Source organism: Scatophagus argus, chromosome 5 (assembly GCF_020382885.2).
Source record: "Scatophagus argus isolate fScaArg1 chromosome 5, fScaArg1.pri, whole genome shotgun sequence".
Classification (NCBI taxonomy): domain Eukaryota; kingdom Metazoa; phylum Chordata; class Actinopteri; family Scatophagidae; genus Scatophagus; species Scatophagus argus.
Window position 1 is genome coordinate 2463025 of NC_058497.1, and position 14291 is coordinate 2477315.

Genomic DNA, 14291 nt, shown 5'->3' on the forward strand with positions numbered 1-14291 from the left:
ACCACAATATTACTATGTAACCTCGAGCCTCTGAATGGTACAATATCCTCAAAGGCACCTGTGGTGTTTCACTCAACTATACAGTACCTACTTCTCCCTTGATTTATTATGATTTAATGACAAGTTTATGGTCTCAGTCTCCAGTTTCAAGTCTTCTTCAACACAGCATAATGTTCATTTTGCAAATTATGGCCCCGTTTAGAGCAAAATAGATGGTAAATCAGGGTCTCCTTTAGGGTGTGGCTATCTTGTGACTGACAGGTCACTACCACAGCATAGCCAGGAGTCAGGAGCAGAGAGAATAAAATAATTTAATTCATGGTATTCCTGTCAAAGTGTGCATGACTGTAAATTATCAGTCATGCACACTTTTGTCAGCTAAGCAAAGAGGCATAAGGTCCAGATACTGAAAATCAAAGCTTAGCAATCACAACACGTGTCTTAGAGAGGCACTCGGCTGATGTCATCTCTGTTGGCATTTTTCAAAATAAACTTGTCATGCCTTCTCTTTACCCAGTAGCACAAAGAGCAAAACACAAAACACACTAGTCTAGACTAGCCTACAGCCAGGCTAAAGCAGTGCCATAATAGTAAATGGTTTAAGAACAACTCTCAGCTCAGCAGGTGCTCTACTCTATAGATCAGCCACACACACACAGCAGTGGCCAATCTTTTCCTGCTACTGGTGTTGTTAATGGTTAATCCCCAGGGATAGCAGTGTTGGTTTAGGCCCAGAAATACTCCACTTGTGCCAGTATAAATGGTGTCTCCATTCTGGCACTCTTGGCCATCTCATTAAGTTGTTTCAACATTCTCTCATGCAGTTAATTTCAATAAAGGTAAATCTGTTTGGACAGATTGGCAAAACAATAGTGACAAGATGAGCTGAACTATGGTGGTGCCTTGTTGTCTCTGGCTAAGCCACTCACTTTAGAGAGGGATAGCAAATAAGCAGAATTAGCTTAAGAAACAGATGTCTTTTTATTGCTACTGACAAAACCGACATCACGGTAAAACCTAGCAACAAAGGTTTTAGCTCTTGGAAGCTGGAATGCTCTTCACAGCTTCAACACAGGAGTCTCTTCAGGCAAAGTAGGGAAATAGTGCCCCTCTCTGTCCACAGAGAGTAAGGCAAATGGGATGACTTCATTCTCTGCAGGGCCGTGTGTCAGGGCCAATAAGGCTTTAAGACACAAGCAGGACGTGAGCAATGGGAAAGACAGCTCGTCTGCAACACCTTTGTGTGACAGATAAAGGATTATTAGGTTGCCCCCATGATCAGTATATACTGATGCACACACACAAAAATACAAGCTGCCCTATTAATTGGAGACGTAGCTATTATAAGCGCAGCGGGGGTGCGTGGAGCTTTGTCCCCCCCAAATGTGGGTCATGACCAAAAACCACAAGAAGAGAGAATAAAGGAAACTGCACACAAACTGGTTGTGGGGGTGGGTCCTCATGTTCTCCAACACTGTCACCTGCCCACCTGCCCCCCCCCCCGCACATGGTTGTGTTTGGTTGAAATTTCACACAGCTGGGATGAGACTACCTTAAACCTCCTTTTGTGTTTCTGTCAATAATCATGTTTGCACTCTCATGATCCTGTGGGTTTAGCACTGGTAAGTTATTTGCTGCTGCACCTCTACCACCTACATGACTGACTGATGTGTGGCTCTTCTGGCACACAGGGATCAACATAGCAGTTACTGACATGTTTTCTTTTCTTTGCTGCCTTTCATCTCTTTGCTCTGCCTCCCAGTTTTACAGCTTTTGAACAAACAAAGTCTTTTAAAACCAGCATAACACAAAAACAGTCTGAGTCAAAATAAAAAAAGAGGGGCTTGGAAGTTCATGTTGGGATAAATATGTGATAATATGAGCGCCTTTATATTCTAATCACGCTGGGGAGTGACTGTCCTTATAATACATAATGATGCAGATATTTGGTTTAAGTTGTGCCACTAAAGCATGAATACAAGGGAATTTATACTTTCAAGTCTCATTCAATCAAATCTGATTTTCAAGTGTTCTCTACACGAAACATGTAGGTCCCTTTCGAGTAACTGTATTCTCACTACACATGAAAAAGTAATGGTGTTATCATCTTTTTTGGTGGTAGAATTAATATCAAAAATTATATTTTTATTGCAATATTTAATTTATAATATAAACGAATATTTGACTACCAGGGAGAGTAACTCTGGGCGTTTTCAGACCGTTCTGGGAAACATCCCAATGGGGAGATCCCCTGTAAATAACATACCTTTAAGCTGTTTTTTCTGTTTGCATTTGCACCACTGAGAGGAACACTGAAGTGATGTAAGCTAGAAATGTCACTTCTGTGTGACATACAACAACAACAATTTGACAGACATTTGTTAGTGATTTATTCCATTTCCTTAAGGCTGCTGTTACAAGCTGTTGTTTACACGTCTTTCATTTTACACAGGGAGTTGATTGTGCTGCGCTGGTCCACGCTTTCAACCAACCAACACACAGTGACATCTGGACCAATCACTGCACCCCTACACCACTGAGGGTTCCCCTACTGCTTCCGTCTACCTACTCTAAAGGAGCTAAAAAAAATCTTCAAAACTCAGTTCTAAGAACTACCATTGTTCCAAGTTTTTGTGGGGGGGGGCAGGGATAGAATGAAAACCGACCTCAGATTTCAGTTTTGAAAAGTTTGATGAATAATAAGAAAAAATGGTTTTCAAAGGAAACAGACAGTCGATCATCATGTAACAGATGAAACGTGCTGATGAGCATTTTTATTTCCATTGAATGAGCATGTTTTAAAAGTAAGACAAACAAACAAAATAAGTGAATAATCTGCAACAAAGCTTATCTTAAACAATCAAACAGCGGGTGGATAATGAAAACAAGTCATTTAGACAGGTTTTTAATTGACTTTATATCTGAAAGATCGAACTGTCTTGCTGGGCAGGTGGTGGAGCTTGAAGGAGCATACAAAAACGTGGTGGACAGGTTTGCAGGAGTATTGCCAGCTCTTTCAGGCTCTCTATTTTTGAGACGTCCATCTCTATACACTTTTAACTAATACAGTGATCTATCCTGGCCATGTAACTGCTTATGTTTTACTCGCACATAACTGTGAGCTAAGTCATGTCCAGTCTTTTCTTTAGGTTTATGCCTGTAACTACACTTACAACATTTTGGGCTGTGAAGGCTGCCAATACGCATCTATGTCTGTCCATATCCACTTGAGACACTGCCAGAGGAATGCAGCTGCTGTTAACATGCTGTTGACAAGCTGCTTCTGCTGCTTCTGCTTAATTAAAGAGTTTGGTCTAGACCTGCTCTAATTGGAAAGTGTCATGAGATAACTTTTGTTGTGAATTGGCGCTATATAAATAAACTGAATTGAATTGAATTGAATTGCTGCTACATAGCAAGTGGAGACAAACAGTAAGCTCCTTTGGTTATATAAGAAAGCTTCATGGGTTTGACATGGCTAGTCTAATGATGGCATTTTCACAGTGTCTCATGAACAACATGGATTGTCCTCATCAGTCATTCAAACAGCAGAAAAGTTTTATGTTTCCTGACAAGAAACCTCTTGCAGTTATGCAAAGAAGGGACTGACTCACAATAACGGCTGCTTGTTTCTTAAATTTTAAATCTTAAATTAAAATTCAGTGCCAAGGCATACGATAAGTGGTATGGCAAAACAGTTCATTGATCAGATGAGCACAAAATGGCGATGTAACAGCAGTTCATGTCCCATGTCCTTTGGTACCACCTGTCTATATTGACCTGGTTTCCTTTAACCATTGTGACTTTAACAAAATTCAATTTGCCTGAACTCAGTGGAAATTGTACCCACATGGCATGTTCCCCCCTGCGATTGACTGGCAACCAGTCCAGGATGTACCCCGCCTTTCGCCCGTAGTCAGCTGGGCTCCAGCTCCACCGCGACCCTGACGGATAAGCGGTATAGAAAATGAATGGATGGATGGATGGCATGTTCCCAAAACTGGCAAGGAGAAAAGACATTTTCCAATGCTTTTAAAAGCTGTCAGGATGATGTTAGGTGCTACATTGTAACATATTATACCCAACGAAAACTTATTCTTTTGCACATATTCTTATATTTTAATTTTATAGTTGGGATTCTATTGACATGATTTGATGAATACTCATACATGGATGTAAAAATCTGCAAACTGAAGGCCCAAGTTATCTCAAATTTACCACATCAACTGTTCAGCATTACAACTGAAAGTCTAAATAAAATAGTTCTATGAACAGAAGGTGTTTAATGCTGGCACTGAGACTACAGAACAGGTCCTGGAACCATTACAGAGATCTATGACGGTTAGATGATGCTGTCACACATCACATAATCCATGACCCCACAGTCTTGTAAATGAGTAAATTAAACAGTAATGTTGAAGATAATTAGGGCTGGAAAGTAACTGAGTATATTTACTGAAGTAATGTGAGCAATTTTGTATTCCAGTCTTCTGCTACTTTGCACTTCTACTCCACTATAATTCAAATAGTCACCAATTACTTTACAGATTTAATTTAGTAATACAAAATGTAATTAACAAATAAATTATGATGAAATATGATACATGAAGAGAAAACTTTATTGATCGCCAAAGGGTTAATTCAGCTAACTCATCCATCAATAATGGTAATCCAGTATTATGATAGACCTTTCCTGAATTGTGCCTTCTGTGAATCCTGCGCATTGAGTACTTTTTATACAGTATTTCTACACTGCAGTTTGCTCAGTTGTGATTCCCTTTCCATTAACCGTTACATGTGGTTGAAAGCTCATGAAAAATCTTGTAAGTGGATCTCGAATGTAGATTGTTTTACTGCTATTTCCAAGGCCAGAAACAAATGACTCTGGAGGCTGAGACAGAGCAGTCCCATCTCTCACAGGAAGTACCTTTCTTAGGAGCACAAACACAACCACACACACAAACGCAGACTTACTCAGCCATGCTTTCACCGCGCCGCATAAAATAAAAGGCTGCAGGTTTGTTGAGTACATTTAGAGCAAGCCACCTACAAAGTCAGCTAAGAGGGCAAATATAAAAAAGAGATGGGCTTTTGGAACTGGAGAAACAATGAATCAGAAAAGCAACTTCAAGCGGCAGCTGTTGTGGAGCAGGAGGACCAGGGTGGAGGATTGGAAAGGACAAAGACTGAGCATTATGCTGCTGTTATAAAGAGCGGGTGAGACTGTTTGCTTTAGAGGTGTTGTCCGGTTGCCCCAGCGGCTATGTATAGCAGGGACGCCCATGGCTTTTGTTTTTTAACACGAAGAGGGGGTGTTGAGAGCAAGCTGTGGACACTAATGCGTGACTGAATTCCTATTAGACTGGTAGCACTGGGAGAGTTTGTAGAGGACACCTGCATTGTCAGTTCTAAGTGATACAGCACGGGTTTCCGAGAATGGGTTAAGATACTACACGCCATGTTTGATTTGAATATGAGAATAATATTTTGCTTAAAACTGTTTGTGGTAGCATTTTATTCTTTTCAGGCTGGAAGAGCTCAAATAAAATTCCAATTTATAACAACTTGAGCAAAAGTCAAGTGAACTGTTGAGCCCTCAGCAGCTGGACAGTCATACGGGCTTTGAACAAATCCCCATGTAAATCGAGTTTAGTTGAAAAAGAACAGTTTTCCTGAGTGATGAGGGATGTTTAAAGACATTTAGCTGTACCTCCAACAGTGTACAAGCTGTCTGATCAGCTGAAATACGTTGGCAGCTCTTCAGGTGTTTGTTTCATACGTATCACGTGAACATTTCTACAACATGTCATACCACGCTCAGATTACACTGGACAGCACTTGTGTGAAAACTGGGTGCTGCGGCTGCCAACCAAAGGGACACTGTTGAAGACTATTTCAACAAAATAACAAACTGGGTCATTTTAGCAAACCACTGGGACAATTTGTAGCCATCTTTGTGGAACCAAAGCAGATATTTTGAATGATACATTGAGGATGTTTTCAATAGTGTTTGGGGCAACAGATATTTTAAAGCAAAGCACAATATTTTCCTAACCCTAACCAAAGGTTTTTGTGCCTAAACTTGAGTGCTAACATTCTGTCTGGCTTTAAAATTTTATAATCTTATTAAACAGAAAGAAGTAGTAAATCCTTACATTGGAAGCAGCAAATCTTTGGCTTTTTTGCTTGATATTTGATTAAATGGTCAATTAAAATTGTTGCAGATGAGCTTTCTGTTAATCCACTAATAAAATAATAAATTAATTGAATGCAATCTATACCTTGTATGTTTCACTCAAACCAAAAATGTCAGGTATGATCAGATAAACCAGATATACAACAGATTCAGCTATTCTCCATTCTCTTCAACATAATCAGAGAACAAACATATTCTAGCAAACATTAGGTCACAAACATGATTAACTGAAACAGGTTGCTGCGGTCTAAATGTGCGCTGACAGCGAGTTGAGCATGAGCGACATGCCACCCAACTACACATGTAGAGTAGAAACATCTACGGGAGAACTGATAGAGCTCAGCAGCAAGTTTTATTGATGCCCTTTCTGTCTACACCTCTGAGTCAAGCTGCCAGGACGTCAACAAAAAACAGGATTAATACACACTTCAAACGGAGGCGTAGGTGCGTTCGTGTGCACACTTAGAACTTGTATTCAACACATATTAACCCTTTTTGAAGTCTAAGCTTGTGCATTCAACCAGCGCTCCATTATAAATCAGAAAAGCTGCTGAATGCCTGACACACAGCACAGAGAAAGTGGAATCAACCTGTTCAAACAGAGATGGGTTGAGAAGTGTCATTCCCACGGCGAGGTGTGCCAGCGAGCTTTGAAAGCGTGATGAGTCAGGGCAAGCTTTTGGGTATGTTGCCACAGAGTTAAACACTGAGTGTGTCCTGTTTGATTTTAAGAGCTCCTGTTCTTAAATGGTCTTGTCTGTCAGCACTTACAGATTCCACTAAGAGGCCTGAACAAAGAACTTTCCCGTCATTACTCTGTTGGGATTTTCCTCAGTGCTTTGAATGATTGTGTGTGGTGAGAATAGGTGTGAGATAATTCAAATGGAGAGGATATAATATGTCTTAAAAAAATACAACTCTAGAGGACCAATGCTCTGTCCATTCTTGTACCTAGGAGGGGTGTCTAATTACATGAAGAACCCACAAGTTACATTTTTCAGTGGTTCTGCATTCCTGAGCAAACCTCTTGAAGCTGCGGTGTGTTTTGACGCACTACGTCCCAACACTTACAATATTTACACAGATCTGGACCACCAACAGCTTTGTGCTTTTACTCCTCCCATTTCTCAACACACTACCTTGCATATCTGTAAGTCCTAAACTCCAGCTTTCTGACAAGTATAGCTTTCTGACAGCTTTTAATACCTCACCTTTCACCTGAACTTTGTCAAAAGAAAGGCAATCCATCATTTCAAGGAGAGAAAAGCGAAGCATTTAGCGGGAGATGAGTGAGAAGTAACATGTTTGATCTGCTGAAATATTTGCAGAAGGATTCCCAAATGTAGGAGTGCTTAAGCATATCTGAGGGAGTTTCCACACATCTGCCAAGTGTGAGGAGCAACAGACTGCAAAAGCTCCACCCTGGGATCATAGCTATACTCCAAAATGTTTATTACTCTGCTTTATTAAAATCTAATCTGGTCAAGGGTAGAGAAAGACTGTGCATGTCCAACCTCCACACCCTTACTTTCTTTACCTCTCTATAGGACATGGTACTTTGTGCATTTGATGTACTTCTTGGCCTGCAGGATTGTGCAATATAAACGGAAAACAATAAAGTGCTGTCCAATGCAATTAGACTGACGCTGAGATGCTCTGTGAGGTCTTCAGGCAATAATAATTTTCATGCAGGCTTCCTTCAGCTCGTTCTTTACACATCATGTCAGAACCTTCACAACATTCTTCCATACAGAATTAAGAGAATTTTGTACGTTATCACAATTTAACTCTTTCTCTGTTTTCTCTCATGTTACCACGCTGTTTTGGGTCTCAATCCCTGCTAAGTCTGGGATAAAAGCTTGAGTGAACTATCTACCTGTTGCCATCTTCACAGCCGAGCTACACCTTCAGGCACATGGTGATTTACCATCTAATGGTGAGTAGAGGAGGTCTGTGAAGTATATTCAATAATCTCCACTCCACCACTCTTCTCTGTCCTCAATGCAACACAGGTCTGCGACTCAGGAAGACTACACATAGCCTTTGTGTGCTAATAATTCAACATAAAAGACTGTTCCCTATTGCAGCATACCAGGAGATGCTGTTTAAACTAGAGAGGTCATCTCCCTCCAAACAAAATCTTGTGACATGCCTAAATGAGAAGCAAATGTTTTCCAGGACAGATTTAGGAGACACCATCATTTAAGATAATGCAAACTATACACTTCAGTAAAACATGTGGAGAGCAGGTAGGCTTGAAAAGAAGTTTGATGTAATGGTCTTCAAGATGTCAGGTTGTAAAGCTGTCCATGGTGGTATTGTCTGATTTTATCGTGAGGATCTCATGGTCTTTAAATAATGTATGTTTTTTGCTTTAGAGGTCACAATAACAAGCCAGATTGATATAAAATATACTTACATCTTCAAAACATAATCTGATCCTCAAAATCCTTCAGTGAAATACTTACATCTCCAAATCAGGAGAATGTCCTCACAAGAAAAACAAGACAGTGCCTGACATGATAACCTTATATTATTTTTTATTTATTTTTTTAATGTGGACAGGGGTGCGCATGTTTGTGGGAGTGTGTGCATCTGCTTAATATTATGTAGAGAGTGTGTGTGTATGTTAACATCATTCTTTTAGGTGTGCACAGCAAATCTCATACTTTATCTTGAGGCAATGACAATAAATGGGGCAGCTGTGGCCAAGAGGTTGGAGAAGCGGCTTGTGACTGGCAGGTTGCCAGTTTGATTCCCCCTCTGGACTGGCTGATAGGACATACTGATAGGACTTCAATTCAGAAATACTCATACAATGTGTGTAGTCTGAAAGTCAGTGATGTCTTTTTAGATTCATGTAGAGGACTTGTTGGAGACCAAAGAGTCAACAATCGTGCTAGCAGACCTGTCAGGCTGTTAATTGCACATGAGTGTTTTGACCTACATACATTTACAAATATGTAGAATAAATATTTGTTAATTGACACTAAACACAAAGCTGATGCTGATGGAAATGCCGTTACTTTTGCTGGTATTGTTTCATACACCAAAGTATTTAACACCTTGAAATTTGGACCTGATGGCAGCAGAGGAAAAGTAGGGGAATTACCAATTTCACTAAAGGTCAAAAATGTTACTCTGCTGGGAATCACCAAAGTAAGAAACATTCATCCTCTGAGGACAGTGAATGTCTGTATAAAAATTCCAGAGAATCCATCCAATAGTTGACATATTTTAGTCTGGATCAAAGTGGTGGACTAACCAACCAACAAACCAACACTTCCATCCATACAACCATGACATGGCTAAAAAAAACAGAACAGAAGTAGTCTAAATTAATGCTCTTATCTTAATTTAGCTCTTACTTCTGTCTAGAGAAAATGTCAATCAATACTATCGACTGGCACGGTGTGTGACAGAGTGACACATCTTATTACATCAGCATAGAAGAAGTTCAGCTGTATTTATTGAAAAAGGATAACAACACACTTTATCAAAAATCAAGAAAGAAAAATGAAGCTGGAAAGGAAAGTGATGGACAGTTTTTATGAAAATGAAGCAGGAATTCACACCTGAAAGCTTTCTGAAATAAACAAATTAGACAACAACTACAATAAACTTCAACACGATACTGAACAAAGAATTTAAGTAGTTTAATGGATCAAAGTTTCTTATCTCTGCCAGTGTTCCAACAAAATGGGCTAATGTTGCACAATGACTAATTGCCAGCTTTTAATGCTCTCCGGCCGAGTCTTTACTACAACATGCACAACTAAAAAGGCATCTGGCTTTCAGCTGACAAATGGCTGCTACAGTCACACTTATAGCATTAACTAGCTTATGGTGTAAGTACTCTAAGATGAGCCCAAACAACGGATGTCTATATCAAGATTAGTCAATTTATAAAACCACATAGGCAGATTAGGTGTCTAATTCGACTGACCCTTTGAAACAAATCTGGGTTTATTATCCAAGGGGCTCCAAATCTATGACTCAAGCCAAGTTCTAACAGCTGCTTCAGTAGACAGATTGCTAAAGATCCTCTACCACCAGATGATCTGGTCAACCAATCCTTATCAGGCTACGTACGCTTAAAGAAATCAATTTCATTAACTATTCGCCAAATGCACCGCAGTGGTCAAAGCTGTTTATGTCCATTTGAGATAACGTGAATTAATAAAATTCTGAAATAAAACACAAAGATTATTCAGCAGTTTTCTACTGAAATGTGATCTTTCTTAAAAGAGTTTTTCATATATTTTACGTGTGATGCTGCTCAGCACAAAATACTGTCTTATAAAATATGTAATAATATATGTTGTCATATAAAAAGCTGAATCATTTCCCCAGCAGCCGAGTTTCTGGATAGTATTTGCCTGTACAAATATGTTTTGTATAAAGGACATTCAGTATCAGCTGTGTTTTACATGGTACCACAAACCTCAGCACAACAGCAGAAATTAAAATGATAACATTCACCTTTTATTAGAGTAATTGTACAGATATTTGTGAAACACCTTGAGCAAAAAGATAAATCATCCGCTACAAAACTTGTAGAAACTTAAATCTCTCATCACATGATGAATTATTTCTATTCTGTTCCAACTGGACTACAGAACAGAATTTATTTTTGCTACAAATAAATCACTGAGATGAAAGTAATCATCTTTAATATCCACTGGAGCATGAAGAGTGCCTTTTATTAAAGGTCACTATATCAGAGCCTGCAAGCCTCGAATCTCATCTGTGCTATAATAAAGCACATTAAAACACAAATGGTGTCTGGGTGTCCACCTATCATCTGAAGATGGACAATTAGTAAATGTAATGCCTCCTGCTGTAACTAAATACGATTATGACGGCAGGTCAGATTCAAAGATTTTAAGGCAGGCATAAGAGGGATGAGGAGTGACATGTTTTGGCACAGAGAGCTAAGTGATAAATGATGGGGAGCTTATGACGACAATGACAAATTGAGAATTAACAGGTCAAAATGACAGTGGTCAAGAGTGGTTGGGAGTGTGTCATGTCCCTTGCCACGAGCGTTGGGGTCTGTTCACTGGCTGCATGCAGACTGAAGTTTGGGTGTCTGGCGACTGCACCCAGACAGACTCTGAAGCTTTACATGCAATATGGTGTCTGTCAAACACAGCGGAACAGCAGGAACTTGAAACGCATCATGCGAGCGCATCATTCGAGCGTCCGAAAAACAGCGAAGGCTGGATCAAAGTGTGTCCTAAACCCCTCACAGGCAGAGGGGGGCAGAGATGTGCGTTCGGCCGGTGGGCTTAGTCAGGTTCACAGTGTGATCCAGATGGCCATGACGTTGAGGCTACTTCACAAACAAGTCCACTGCCTAAACACGTCGGAGGGGATTATTTACTGAAATCTAAGCAAAACAAGATAAAGCAGAATATGATAGAGCAGGAGGTTCCTCTTTGTTGTAAGACATCTTGACTTAATGCACAGAAATATTGAACTATTTAGCAAATTTATTGTGACAGCAAAAAAGAGAGATGTGGAGAAAGACAGTTACAGCAGGAGGTATTTACTGTGTAAGAGGTGCTCGAGGTGACATTCACTGACTGGCTAATCATGACTGAGTGAGCACTCCACTGTAGGCACCATATCAAATACTTTCTTTACATTCTTGTCACTAAATTTAAGGTCTTCCATAGCCTTTACCTGGTTTGACATTTGATTTGTTTACCCAGCAATGCAAAGTTTTAACTGGGAATGTTTTGGTGTTTTTATGATGTTCCCCCCGATACAAAGGACATAGTGTGACATGTGACAGTGTCACTGAATCACTGAACGTCTCGACTTAACAGCATCATCATAGTACTGTAATGTGAACGGTACTGAAACTGTCTAGAATTTTTTTTTCTTTTTTTAATTGAATCTATTTGTATTCGAATGACAGCAATGTAGATTTGTGAAACAATGATCAGGTCATGTGAGGCAATAAACTTCCACTATAACCACAATCATATCTACAATCTGCAGTCCTATATTTGATTATTTTATCAGCATGGCAAATGTTTCTAAATTTAGACAATTTGAGAAAAATATGTGGGGCTGATTTATCCACAATGAAAAGTGTTGTTTTTCCTTCTGGAAAACAAAAAGACTGGACCGAGATGACTTGAAAGTATCACACAGTTTGGAAAGTTACACTTAAATCAGAATTTACCAGTCAATCAGGGCTAATCTTTATAATCTGACAGGTCACAGTGATAATCTCAACCGTATCTGACATTTAAAAATCTGCTGGAACAAAAGAACTACACGGTTACTACTGGGCACTGCAACAGCGTGGATTAGTGCAGAAATTAGATTTCAATAAGACAAAGCCAGTTATGACAGTTAACTGACAGATAACAGTCACAGAGGGAAAAATCAATATTCATCTACAGTAATAAGAAAAGTATTTTATAACACAAAGGGAATAGCATTTAATACTTTCTTGTTCTAAAATAACAATATATTTACACACACACACAGATATATATATCTGTGTGTGTGACAAAGAAAATTAACTCTTCAGTCTGTGACTATAATATCTTAAAATGGTATGCCCCATTTCTTCTATCTGTATGTCGGATTAAATAAATGATCGCATATAACTCAATTCAATCAAAAATCCATACTGCTGTCATACTGACTGAAACATGGCCATATGACTTTAATAGATACAATGTAGCACAGAGGCATCTCCTGTCTGTACCAACCAAAAAAAAAAAGCAGCTTAAGGATTTACAAATCACTGATGCCATAAAAACTGGCTAAGACATTCCTATAAGATGTGATACTTTGGACTCTGTCTCAGATCTGACGGATTATGGAGCGGCAGGAGTGGTTATTGACTGAAACAGGCCTTTGGAAAACCAGAGAAACTTTAAATTTAGAAATAATCCGAATTATTTACCCTCACAGGCAGAGTTTTTTTTCATTTGAAGTTTGATGACATTCTTTATTTTCCTTATTGGCAACAAATCCAATGTTGTGCAAAAACTATTAGATGCCATGCTTCTTCCTTACCATGATCACACACACTTATTTTCACTCAATCCCATATGAGCACTCACTGCTAAATGTAGATTCCAATAAAAAACAGTCTATCCCTGTTTGAATAACCCTTGCTAAAAAAATTACATTGGCCAGCTAAACAGGAAATCACTGAGCCTTTTGAAAAATCAAACTATATGTGTGAGCTGTTTCAAAGATTTGTCTTCATTAGGAACCAATGGGCTTTAGGCTGAGAGCCACAGACAAGGAAGTGAAGCAAGGAAATAATGAGAGATGGACTAAAACATTGTTTTGGGATATCCATGGGATGCTTTTGACAAAAGGGAATATAGGATAAAATGAAACCTGGCATTTAATAACTTTTAAAGAAAGGTATTTCTTTAAAGTAGATAAACCTTTAACCTCACCTGTCTGCTATTACACCAACACAGCTGCAGCTGACTGAGTTTGTTTATTGCATCATCCTCAGTTAACCCCTAACAACAACTGTCTGCCTTGTGTGTGTGTGTGTGTGTGCGTACACTTGGCCCTCTGCGGCACATGCTTGAGTAACTCTGCAGCATCACAGTGTGCAAACATCTCAAGGAGTTGACCTCCAACAGAAGCACATTTTTCTGCGCTTCTGTCGGAGGTCAACAACCACGCTCCCTGCCTCACAGGTAGCTGTAATGTTCTTTTCCTCAAGGTGTCTCGATACAACCCCAGAATGTAAGCAGCACACGCAGTACTCAGGGACCAGTTTTAGACTAACACAGCCACATGAGTTAAACACGCGCTTAACGTGAATGCGGTTTTGATAATGAACAGATGTTCCATGAAGGATTGGAATTTTAATCTATGAGATTAACATTTTAACATTTATTATGCACTGCACCAGAGAAGGAGCTCTCTCTCTCAGTCTGAATTCCATACTCTTTGGGTCCATGGATGAGGGCATACAAAAATACAATCTGTAGTTTCTAAAGCAGACCTAGGGCATTTGAGAGAGAGGCTCTGGGTGTAGGCAAAATGGAGAGAAGTTTCCCTTTGAATGTCCTCCCTAATCTGAGATAATGACCAAGCA

The 14291-nt window shown here is 39.4% G+C and overlaps 1 protein-coding gene across 1 annotated transcript in view; it reads right to left on the minus strand.

Annotated features, from left to right (window-relative positions):
• The window catches only part of brip1 (BRCA1 interacting helicase 1), a 74318-nt gene that overhangs the window by 12981 nt on the left and 47046 nt on the right, over positions 1-14291 (minus strand). The gene's annotated exons all lie outside the window — the stretch shown is intronic.